Source organism: Aotus nancymaae, unplaced genomic scaffold (assembly GCF_030222135.1).
Source record: "Aotus nancymaae isolate 86718 unplaced genomic scaffold, 86718_ANA_hifiasm-v0.15.2.pri h1tg000083l, whole genome shotgun sequence".
Classification (NCBI taxonomy): domain Eukaryota; kingdom Metazoa; phylum Chordata; class Mammalia; order Primates; family Aotidae; genus Aotus; species Aotus nancymaae.
This window is the reverse complement of record NW_026988498.1, coordinates 3,151,584-3,163,882: the sequence shown is the minus strand read 5'-3', so window position 1 is coordinate 3,163,882 and position 12,299 is coordinate 3,151,584. Positions and strand designations below refer to the sequence as shown.

Here is a 12,299-nt window from a genome sequence, read left to right as displayed (position 1 = left end):
CTTTAGAATATCTTCCTTGGGGTCAGCTCGAGGCGACCCTGCGACACACGTGCTACCACTCCTTTCCCTGTGTCCAAGACAGGTATTCATTCATTCCACATTCGGCAAGTGCTAGCTGAATGCTCACCACGTGCCTGAGAATTCTTCCTCACACAGTGCTCCAAGCAGCCACTGCTAATCAGTCGGAACTGGCACATGGAATTTAAACGAACAATAACCAAAACAGCAAGATAATGATCGGCCATTTCTGCCCTCTGAAGGGTTAAATCAAGGGCCTTGCTTTGAGCTTTCTCCTCCTTCTCTACGTAAAGAACAGAGGAACCACTGTGCAGGCCAGAGCTGATACAAACGCTCCCACTTTTGAGTCACTTCAGTGTTACACCTGACCCTTCCTTTCTCCAGAGAGAGGAAAGCTTGCTTTTTTCCGCCTGTTTGTCCTAGCGGTAGATCAGTAACTGTGTCACCTTAGGGGAAGCTGTAAGGCACACCAGAAAGAACCAAAACCAAAACAGAACCCTCTTCACTGCTGTTTTTGGAACGTCTGAAACCATAATTATTTCCCTTTTAGATAGTTATTAGTCAGGAACTTTTTTCCAACAACAAAAAAAAACAGCACTTACCTATGAAAATCATGTATCTTTCTGTGTGATCCTAAAACCATGTTCCAGACTCTTGAGTCTGCCTCTGTTGTCCCACATTCCAAGACTATCCAGTTCAACGCGCAGCTGCTCAGATCTGCAGGAGGTGTCAGGACTTTAACCTTCCACAATTCCCTGATGTACCTGCCAGAGATATGAACTTCCAGTGAGTTGTGTCAACCTCAACAGACCAGAAACAGAACTTAAGAGTCCACTCATATTTCATTTTTTGAAATCATAATGATGCACCTCAAAATTAAGAAAAAGAAAAGAAAAAGAGCAATGTCCTTACTTCTAAACAACATGCCGTCTTTTTAATCCTTGTATCCTGGAGGCAGCAGATGGGGGAGGTCTCTGCTGCCCCCCACTCACTTCCCTTTCTCTAAGTTTCCTTTGAATCTTCTTCATGGGCTTCAAATATTATTCATGGGCTCAAAAGTAAAACACATCCAAGGAAGAGGCTCCCTTTTTTTTTTTTTTTTCTTCCCCACAAACTGGCTTCTGGATTTGTCATGGCGTGTGGGCACTGTTACTTAACAGACGACTAAACTCTGCTGCAGCACTGCCAATTTTCCAAAACCTTCTTTTAATTTAAAGGTATTGAATCATCAATTGCTTCCCAATGTTCACTTAAAGCATATTCAATTTATTACCTTCTCCAGATAAGCCTAAACAAACTGGCAACTCCAACTCAGTTTATTTATTTATTTCTTGCACCGGTTTATAAACCTGAAGATGAGCAGAAACACACCCTGACTTGACCAGATGGTCCCGGTTTCCTGTGATAGTCAGCAGTCCTCGAAAGAGAAATGATTTACTGCTGTGGATTTAAGGGCAAAAGTAGTTCAAAACAACGGATAAATTGTTTAACTTCTCATACTAAGGTGTAACTGACACTGTCGGGAAACCTAGGTTTTCTCTCTCTTCTCCTCTCAATTGGTTTTCTCTGTGTGCAAATGACTGGCAAGCCTGGGAGAGATACCAGCCCTGTATTAACCCTTGGCTCTGCCTCAGCCTTCTTAATTAGGAATGGGTACACTACAAAGGTGGGCGAGAAATGAGGTGGTGATGGCTGGGGGGTTGCTAAGTGAAGTCACAGTCGGGTCTTCCCCAGTGTTTTCTTCAGGGTCACAGAAGGACCCAAACACAAAACCAATCTTCTTCAGGTGTTTCTCAGGGCCGGTCGTTCTTGGCAACTGCGAGTTGGGGTTGGCCTCAAAGCCCCAAGCTGCACCTGTTGCACGTGGGCATTTCAGGTTGAATTTCATACACTACAGATTCTGAAATATTTAGCAAAGAAAAAGTCAGTGCTGGATCAAGGCAGCATGGTGATACTGACTTTTCTGTATTTTTTCTTTTGTTGTTGGTTTTGGCCTTAATGAATATAAACCTTTCTCATGCATTTATGCCTGAATTAACTACATCTGAGTTTTATTGTGAGATATAAAAATTACAAATATTGTATTAGGGTTCTCTAGAAGGAAAGGACTAATAGGATAGATGTATACATAAAAGGGAGTTTATTAAGGAGTTTTGACTCACATGATCACAGGGTGAGGTCCCACAGTAGGCTGTTTGCAAGCCGAGGAGCAAGGAAGCCAGTCCAAGTCCCAAAACCTCAAAAGTAGCGCAGCCTTCAGTCTGTGGCCGAAGGCCCAAGAGCCCCTGGCAAATCCCTGGTGTAGGTCCAAGAGTCCAAAAGCTGAAGAACCTGGAGTCCGATGTGTGAGGGCAGGAAGCATCCGGCACAGGGGAAAGATGAAGGTCGGAAGACTCAGGCAGTTGAACCCTTCCGGGTTCCTCTGCCTGCTTTATTCTAGCTGTGCTGGAAGCTGATTCTGGCTGCGCTGGCAGCTGGGTGCCCAGCCAGGTTGAGGGTGGGTCTGCCTCTCCCAGTCCACTGTCTCAAGTGTTAATCTCCTTTGGCAACATCCTCACAGACACACCTGGGAACAATACATTGCATCCTTCAGTCAAGTTAACACTATATTAACCATCACAAATAATAAGCAAAAATGATAATTTTTTACCATTATTATCTCAAAATTATGAAAGCTTCTATTTATAGCACTTGCAGCTTTTTAAAAGTAAGATTCATAAAACTGTGTTCCCCCAGCACACTGAATCCTACTGTCATGACTTGGCATGAAAAACAGCGACCCACTCAGAGTCCAGTAACAACACGCCCTCCCGTGATGCCAACTGCCAGGTTTACTCAGTGTTTGACTGTGGTTCACTATTCATCCAACAATGTTTTTGATGCGTACGGTGCTAAATGCTGGGAATACAAACCTGGATAAAGTACCATCCTAATTCCTGCCTAATGGTTTTCCTGGGTTTCACTGGCTATGATTTCAGATCCCTCCCTCCCTCCTTCCTTCCTTCTGTCCTTCCTTCCTTCTTTTCTTTCCTTCCTCCCTCCCTCAGTCTCTCCTTCCTTCCTTCCTTTTCTTCCTTCCTTCCCCCCTTCTTCCTTCCTTCTTCCTTTATTTCTCCCTCCCTCTCTCCTTCTCTCCTTCCTTCCTTCCTCCCTCCCTCCCTCCCTCCCTCCCTCACTTTCTTCCCTCCCTCCCTCCCTCCCTCCCTTGTTTCTTAACCACTGTTTGTTAAGGGATGGCTCCACACTGAATTCTGGTAATCATTATGCTTTTCTTTTGCTAAAAGTGGAATGCAGAGGTGAATTGTCTAGAGCAACTAAGGGTATGTGGGAGAAGTTGATGCTTTGCCTCTCACAGGTGAGTCTCAAGCATCCAAGGAAATGATAGAAATGCTTACAGGTGGTTTTAGGTAGTGATGCCTTGTGGGGTAAGTTTCTGTTTTCTTTTCCTAAGAAAATCAGTCCAATCTGATTGCTAACCAGTGTTTTGGTATTGGATTTGTGGTTTGCAGACCTGAACCTGGCCTTAAGGTAGGTGCGGGGTGAGACTATAAGCCCCTAAAGGGGTAGGAGCCCATTAGAGATAAAAGGTAAAACCAGAAATCCAGCGACAGCCATCTGAAACCCATTCAGCCTGATGGACTTTTTTCTAGACTCAAGGGCATCTTTGTTTCACTAGAAAAGGGCAAAGACGGCGAAACAAAATCATGAATATCCATGTGCTTTCTCAAGTTCTTTATGAGTATTTTCTACAATTTAGATGTGCCTTGCCCCCACCAAAATCCAGGTGGAAGTTTAATTTCAAGAGACAGCGTTGGGAGGTGGGAGCTAGTGGGAGGTGTTTGGGTCATGGGGTGGATTCCTCATGATGGATTGGTACCATTCTCAGGATAGTGAGTGAGTTCTTACTCTTGCAGTGTTTCCAGGATTAGTTCTTGCAGAAGTAGATTAATTCCCTCAAGAGTCGGTTGGTATTGGCAGGGCACGGTGGCTCACGTCTGTAATCCCGGCACTTTGGGAGACTAAGGCAGGTGGATCACAAGGTCAGGAGTTTGAGACCAGCCTGACCAACATGGTGAAATCCCATCTCTACTAAAAATACAAAAAATTAGCTGGGAATGGTGGCACACACCTGTAATCCTAGCTACTCAGGAGACTGGATATGGGTCTGCCTCTATCTCAACTATCCTGAGACAGGATAATTGCTTGAACCTGGGAGGTGGGGGTTTCAGTGAGCCGACATCACACCACTGCAATCCAGCCTGGATGAGAGAGCAAAACGCCGTCTCAAAAAAAAAAAAAACAAAACAAGAGTAGGTTGGTATAAAACATGTTGCCCTCTTTGGTCCCTTCTTTTTCTCACATGCCTACCCCACCTTTGACCTTATGTTTCATTTTGACACAGTGAGAAAGCCCTGGCCAGAAGCCGGCGCCATGCCCTTAAACTTTCCCACCTGTGAACCATGAGATCAATACACCTCTTTTCTTTATAAACTACCCAGTCTCAGACACTCTGTTATAGCAACACTAAATGCACTGAGACGGTTATTTTGTAGAAGTAATGTAACCCTCTGAAAAGAACGAGAGATTTGGAGAAAAATGCCATAGCTGTTAGTCCAGTTTGGCCATGACCTAGTAAAGTGAGATTGCTGATGCTAAAATTGTCGAAATAAAATCAGGGTATAAATTTCCTGAAACCGCACCTGGCACAAAACAGGTGCTGCATGAATGTCTGTGTTAGCTATATGCTTTCTCAAAAAGTAAATCTAAACTTTACTGAATTGCCAGCTGTGGTGGCTCACACCTGTAATCCTAGCACTTTGGGAGGCTGAGGCGAGTGGATCACCCGAGGTCAAGAGTTTGAGACCAGCCTGACCAACATGGTGAAACCCCATCTCTACTGAAAATACAAAATTAGCTGTCTGTGGTGGTGTGTGCTTGTAATCCCAGCTACTTTGGAGGCTGAGGCAGGAGAATCGCTTGAACCTGGCAGGCAGAGGTTGTAGTGAGCTGAGATTGTGCCACTGCACTCCAGCCTGGGCAACAAAAGTGAAACTCCATCTCAAAAGTAAATAAATAAATAAATAAATAAATAATAAACTTTACTGAATCAATTAATGTTCCTGTAAACTGGAGACAGCAGTAAGTCCCCACTTGCCTGAGTGAATCAGGTGGAAGATTAATTAAAGTAATGCATGGTAGTATATATGAAACAATAGGATTCTTTGCTCACAGAACATCCGAGAAGTCCCAGTCTATAAGACAAGATAAGAGAGCACAGGGAGCTCGGGCTCCGCACGCTGCTGTCCCATTGCTGCTTGCTGCTTTCCACTGCCCACTCCTATCCTCACGCCACAAGAATAGAGGGGGAGTTATAAACCACTGGTCTGTGTAAAAGTATTCTTCAAGCCATAAAAAGTATGTACATACATAAAACCGTTCTGTAGATGCTCTCAAGAGCTAACCAACAGGGTGACAGAGTCTTTAGAAAACACTAAGTGAACTTTGGCATAACCATTCAAGAAAAAAAGTAATTCACCAAAATGAGTAAAATTCCAAATGTCTTGTGTTTAAATGAGTAGGCGCTAGTCATCTGGAAAATTTCAAGCGAGGGAACACTTTGTTCTTAGACAATGCCAGGAAAACAAGGCACTTATATTGATTTTGAACAGTGTTTCCAGGAAATGGAAGAAATTTTCAGGTAAGAATTTGCCCAGCAGCACTGTGTGTGGTCATCAAGCCATTGACAGTTCCGATAATCAGGCAGCCCCCGACCCCCTCCGGTGCCCAGCCGGCCACCTCTGTGTGGCACTGTCGTGGACAGGGCTGTGTCTCTGCATCATCCTTAGCTCCTCTGTGATCATTGCCATGCGCTTCACCTCCTGTTTCTACCTGTGGACATTTTCACAAAAGGTACTTCTCCAAGCAAATCAACGGCTCCAAATTCAGACCCATTCAAACGGGGAAGAGTGATGGGACATCAAGCCATGGCCATGGGCTGGGGGAGGCACTCGTCTTTCCCATGTCCCATACCACAGCGTAGGAGTCAGCTCCCCTTACCTGCTTAATAGACAAAGGATAAGGAGAAGAGAGATAGCACTTTTACCAGGGCACGTGGGGGCGGCAGGTGGACAACTCTGTGGGGCTGTTCATGTCCTTTGTGAAGACTCGTCTTTAAAACCACATTCGGCTGCCTGGCCAGAAGAATTTGGTTTCGTGGAAAGTGATTACAGAGGCAAACTGCCAACCATGCTGGAGGGTTCTAACTCTTCTGCAGCTAAACGGTGGCATGGGCAGTAAAACTGTTTGTGTGAGAAAGAGAAAATCATGGACAGAGCGGAAGTCTTCTCTAGGGCTCTGTTCAGAAACTTTACCCCACAGAAAAAGGCTGTCACCACTGAAGAGGGGCAAGGACTGATCACGAGTCTTAAGAAATTCAGATGGGACAGTATTGTCTGGAGTTTGATGAATTCACTGTTTCTGTTGAACTTGATGAGTTCTGAGCCCATTGCCTTCATGATTTTCTCCTCTAGTGTCTACTTCAAATCAATAGGATTACTTGAAGATTCTCCCTGCTACAATGTAAACATCATGAGGAAAGAGATGTGTTGGACTTGTTCCTTGCTATATTTCCTGGCTCAGAACCTGGCACTGAGTAGACGTCAAGAAATAGTTAAATGAATGAATGAATGAATGAACGAATGAACTTGTGGTCTCGTATAGAGCTGAAGGTGTCTTACCACTACCCTAAGAGCTGACATTAGGAGGGCTTGCTGCAAAGCCAGGCACTGTACTCCACATTGTATTTTCGTCATCTCTTTTAATGAGACTTCTTCACAATGTGTATCCTTTAAAAGACCTGATGAGTAGCCAGCAGTGGTGGTCAGCTGTTACACTGGTAGCTGCAAACAGAATCCAGGACAGAGAACTTCCCACGGTAACACAGCTTCATTCTCCAGACTTCAGCTCCCACTGCCTACATCAGAACCACCTGCAGGTCCATAAGCTGTGAGTGTCTTTGGGAGTTGGGGGAGTGTCTTTTGGATGTTTATAACTTATGCATCTTGATATTGAATGTGCACTTAATACATGGAGCTTCACAGTACTTGATTTTTTATACAAAAAAATGACTTAATTAAAATTTCTCAAAGGAATGTCATAGAATAAATATGAAGATCACTTAAGTACCTTCCTGTGCTGGACATAACAATACAATTCTGGTAGCTGATATAATGCAAAGATGAATGTGGGAGGAAAAAAATGCAGATGGTTAGGTAACTGCTCTATTTATCTGATTTATCTCCCGTCCTTGCAGATAATCTACCTTTCAGGCCGTCTTGCTTTCTGTCAATCTATCTTTTTCTCTTTCTTCACACCTATACATCTATCTAGCTACCTGCTTATCTCTGCCTGTCACAGCACTTCTAAGCAATATGATTAACAGGACTAGGTTCTTTACTGTGCTACTTCATCTGTCGACACCTGGGATGGAAAACCTACTGCGAGCATCTGTTTAATGGTACCTCAGTTTATCCATTCAATATCTAACCAAGGGAAGAGCAGTGATCCGGGATTAATAAAATATTAAATTCTTCACCTGCTCTTTATTTGTAAAGGATATCCTATAGTTGGGGGACATCTGCCTCACACTGCGCCTCTACTGTAGGTCACTGGAATTGAGGAGTCCTGCCTCTCCCAGACATCACTCTGCAGTGTACACTACTTTCACCAAATAACTCTGAGTCTTCCCTAAGAGTCCCTGCATCCAGGACCAAGTCAGGCTCTTTGAGTGGAAGTTAAATTCAGTACAGGGACTCTGGAGAGCTTTTGAGGTCATCTTGAAAAGAGGTACAAGGGCTGAGTGCAGTGGTGAAACTCCGTCTCTACCAAAAATACAAAAATTAGCTGGGCGTGGTGGCATGCAACTGTAATCCCAGCTACTCAAGAGACTAAGACAGGAGAGTTGTTGAACCCGGGAGGTGGAGGTTGCAGTGCAATTTCACGTGCTTCGATGTTTTCCAAGGGCTCTGGAAATTGGTGCCTGGCTCAATTTCTTCTTTAGTAAGTGCAGGAGCCATGAGGGCCAGGTCCCAAAGATCCCAAGCTTCACTATAAGTGTTTCCTAATCTGGGCAGGTTTGTGATCTCTTTAGGGATATGTCTGAAATGAAGGAGCAGCCAAACAACAGGGCGCCGTCACAGCAACCAAGGCTCTGAAGGATGGATGGCACGCTTGTCCAGCCTGTGGCCTGCAAGCTGCACGCGGTCCAGGATGGCTTTGAATGCAGCCCAACACAAATTCATCCGCTTTCTTAAAACATTCTAAGAGTTTTTTGCAAAATTTTTTTCAGCTCATCTGTTATCATTAGTGTTAGTGTATTTTAGGTGTGACCCAAGACAATTCTTCTTCCAGTGTGGCCCAGAGAAGCTAAAAGATTGGACAGCCCCGAAAGGAGGCGTAAGAACGTGCAGCCCGGGCTCCCGACGAGGAGGACCAGGCAAGGCCCGACGGAGTTTGTCTTTCATGAGGCGCTGCAGTAGTCAGGATTCCTGAACACTATGACTGTGGTCCTTTGGTGGACCCTGGAAATGTCTGAATAATCTTAAGTACATATGCAGATTAGCTGATGGAAGAACTGTTTTTCATTCCTCTGAATGGATTCAGTTTGTCTAGACAGATTGTAAATCCACTAGGTAATTATCTCACCTCCCATCGCTGTGGAGTTAAAAGATAAAGAAAGAGCACTAGATACTCCCATGTTAAATCAAAATCGGCCAGTTACGTGTGCATTCATTTCCTAGGGCTGCTATAACGAGGTACCGTAGACTGGGCGGCATGAGGAACAGAAGGCTGTGTTCCAGTCCTGGGGGCTGGGTGTCCGGAATCCAGGTGTTGGTAGGGTTGCTTGCTTCTAAGGCTGAGAGGAAGAATCTGTTCCAAGGGTCTCCCCTGGTTTCCAGGGGTTTGCTGGCCATCCTTGGCATCCCTTGGCTTTACTCCGATTCCCGCTCTCATCTTCACATGCTGCTCTGTGTGTGTGTGTGTCTGTGTGTGTGTGTCTGTGTGTGTGTGTGACTCTGTGTGTGTGTGCAAATTTCCCCTGTTAGGGTGCCAGTCATATTCGGGCACACCTTGTCCAGAAATTTGATCTCATCTTAACTAATTACATCTGCAAAGACCCTATTCCCACATAAGGCCACATTATGAAGTGCTGAGGGTTAGGACTTCAACTTCTGAATTACAGGGCAGACACAATTCAGTCCATAACTGTGGAAAAGATGTTTTAAAACTCGCAGTTTTAGGGTGACTCCTGACCCCCTTATCCCCCATTTGAGCTTGTTTTGGTAGAACTTCTGCTCTGAATCCCATACACTGCTCTCATGTTTACAGGGCAGCCCAGCTACCAGAATTTGCCACTAACAGAGTCTGGTATGTATATCTGAAATATTTCATAATTTATAGTTGGCATTACTACATGGCAATGATCAGAAGGCAATGAAAGTATGATGTTCTAAAGATTCTGGAAAACTGTAAAGATTTTCTCCACTCAAAGCTAACATTTCTATTTATAAATGCTAGATAATAGTGATTCAAAAAACTTTCCTCAAAAGCTGATAACTTGGTGGCTTAGGCTCTATGTTTATAAAGACAAATCTTTTTGAATTTTAAAATAAATTAATACAAGAGCCAAAGAAGGTACTTGGAGTGTCCTTATCAGCAGAGAGACTTTCTCTTTCCAGAGATAATTAGGTAAAAAAATAGACAGGTCAGCCCATTTCTTTGAAGTGTTATTGCAATAAAAGAGAATTATCCATATTAAAGCTGCTTAAGCTTAAACTTATTTCACATTCATTTTCTACTTACTGCTGTTAAAAATTAGATTTATTTGTACCAAAATTGGGAATAAAAGCTTGCTATGAAACAAGACCCACAAGCATTGACTCCACCTGTAGCCCCGAGGAGACCCTGGCACAACTGAACTGTCGGTGAAACTGCCTGAGCCCAGTGTTTGGTCTGATGTGATTAGCATCTGTCACCACAGCAGCAAGACTAGGGCATGGGGATGAGCATTTATCAGTGAACTGAACACAGAAATGACCAAGGGCTGGGGCTGGAGTCCAGCAGAAAGCAGCACATCACATCCCTTAGAAGAGTCATAGAAGTTGCTCTTTTGTTCACTTTGAAATATTCCAAATAAAGACAAATAAAAAAGGTGTCCCGTGATTCCATTATACTGAAAACTAAAAGCAACTAATAACTTTATATTTTATTAAAACACAAAGAATATATAATCTAAATGCTTCTACCTCAGAAATAAACTGCAGTTTCAGAGTACCACATATTTACAACATATCATCTCCTCAAATATTTATCCTATAAGTTTAAATTACACAATGTGCCAGTCATCTATTTCTGCATGAAAACAAAACAAAAAGAAACAAAATCAAAACCCCTACTTAGCAATGAAATAAAATCAGCATCAGCCTCATGGATTCTGTTGGACAGGAATTCAAAAATGGTAAAGCTGGGATGGAGTCTTTCTCTTCTTTGACACCTGCAACCTAGGTGGGAAGACTCAAATGCTACAGGTTACACAAGCAAGTGGGGCCACTCTCATCTGAGGTGTGAGGGCATCTTCACTGCTGTGTCTATCACCTGAGCTGGGATGATCCAGAGCTGAGCTAAGCTAAGACTGTAAGCAAGATTGTCTACATGTGGCCTCCCCATGTGGCTTGGACTTCCTCACAGCATGGTGGCCTTCAGGTAGTTAGACTTTTTGCATCATAGCTTGGGGCTTAAAAAGTAAATGATCCAGTGGGCAAGGGGACAAGGTGGACGTTGCCTCATCCTTTCTGACCTAGCCTTGGAAGCCACACAGTGTCACTTCTGCCACATTCTATGGGTTACAAATGGGTCACTAAGCCCATCCAGATTCAATGGGCAGAGAGGGGACAATTGGACTCCATCTTTTAATGGGAGGAGTGTCAAAGAAATTATAGCCATCTTTAAAACACAAGCCTATATTTTCTGAATAATTCCCCCTTTTTTTTTTACTCATGAACGACTTCTGTTTTTAGTGAATAGAATGAACAAATATTGAGACCACTGCGCTTTTCTGAAATGGTGCCAACACAGTTGTGTCAGTATTTCTTGTAGTACCTGAATGGAGTTTTAAAACATATGGCACCTGGGAGTGGTAGAGTTTGCAGGCAGAAGGATAAATTCATAAAATCGTGTTTCCTGCAACAACATTTTTCCCCTCTCCAAATTCACAAACAAAATATTTTCCTAAAACTTCCCTTTAAATCTCAAAACATACCAAACAGGAATTTTCTTTTATTTTTTTTTTCTTTGTTTCTTATTTTGAGACAAGTCTCACTCTGTCTGTCGCCCAGGCTAGAGTGCAATGGCCCAATCTTGGTTCACTGCAATCTCCACCTCCAGGTTCAAGTGATTCTCATGCCTCAGCCTCCCAGGTAGCTGGGTTTATAGGAGCAGGCTACCATGCCCGGCTCTTAGTAGAGATGGAGTTTCACCATGTTGGCTAGGCTGGTCTTGAACTCCTGACCTCAGGTAATTCACTCCTCCTTAGCCTCCCAAAGTGCTGGGATTACAGGTGTGAGCCATTACATCCGGCCAGGAAAATTTTCTGACCAAGCCAATTTTGGCACACAGGTTGCATGCTTCAAATTAAGCAAAATGAGTTTCTATCTGAAGTGATCGCATAATTACTGCTGAATGTGCTTAATCTTCTTTCTCTAACACTTTATAGCAGTTTTCCAAAATTTTCTGCACATTTGACATTTTCTTTGCAAAATAGCTTCCAAATGTTCTATAAGAAATTTTAATAATAATTTCTTAGCAAACCAAATATAGATATAAAAACACAGTTGTACATCATCTCAAAAGCAGTAAAGTTAGTTATGACTGAGAATAAACTACCTTTTGAAATGGTCATTTCTTTAAAAACTCACTTCTATAGAAGTATTTTCTAAATTAGCTTCTGAAATAAAAGTTTTGATTTTGTTTTGAAATGTTTGAGTTTATTTTGAAATAAAGGTTTCGTTTTTCAAGAAGATTTCATAGTTTAAACTATAGAAATTACATACATTTTATAAACTTAGTTTGGGTTCTTATTAATATTGGTTAAGTTAAATTAACAATTTGCAACACAGAAAGAGAAATTTAGGTGAGGAAAATAACAAAAACAGTAATTAAACTATTTTGGCTTGTAAATTAGGTATTCCTTTATTGTTTTCTTGGAATACTAGAAGGCTGTGGTT

At 42.9% G+C, this 12,299-nt stretch overlaps 1 long non-coding RNA gene across 1 annotated transcript in view; it reads right to left on the bottom strand.

Moving 5' to 3' along the window:
* Positions 1–687, bottom strand: part of LOC135271582 (uncharacterized) — a 67,847-nt gene extending 67,160 nt beyond the window's left edge. Inside the window, exon 1 of the long non-coding RNA XR_010339708.1 lies at positions 621–687. This is a non-coding gene — a long non-coding RNA (uncharacterized LOC135271582). The remainder of the gene's footprint in view (positions 1–620) is intronic.
* Positions 688–12,299: the final 11,612 nt, after the last annotated feature.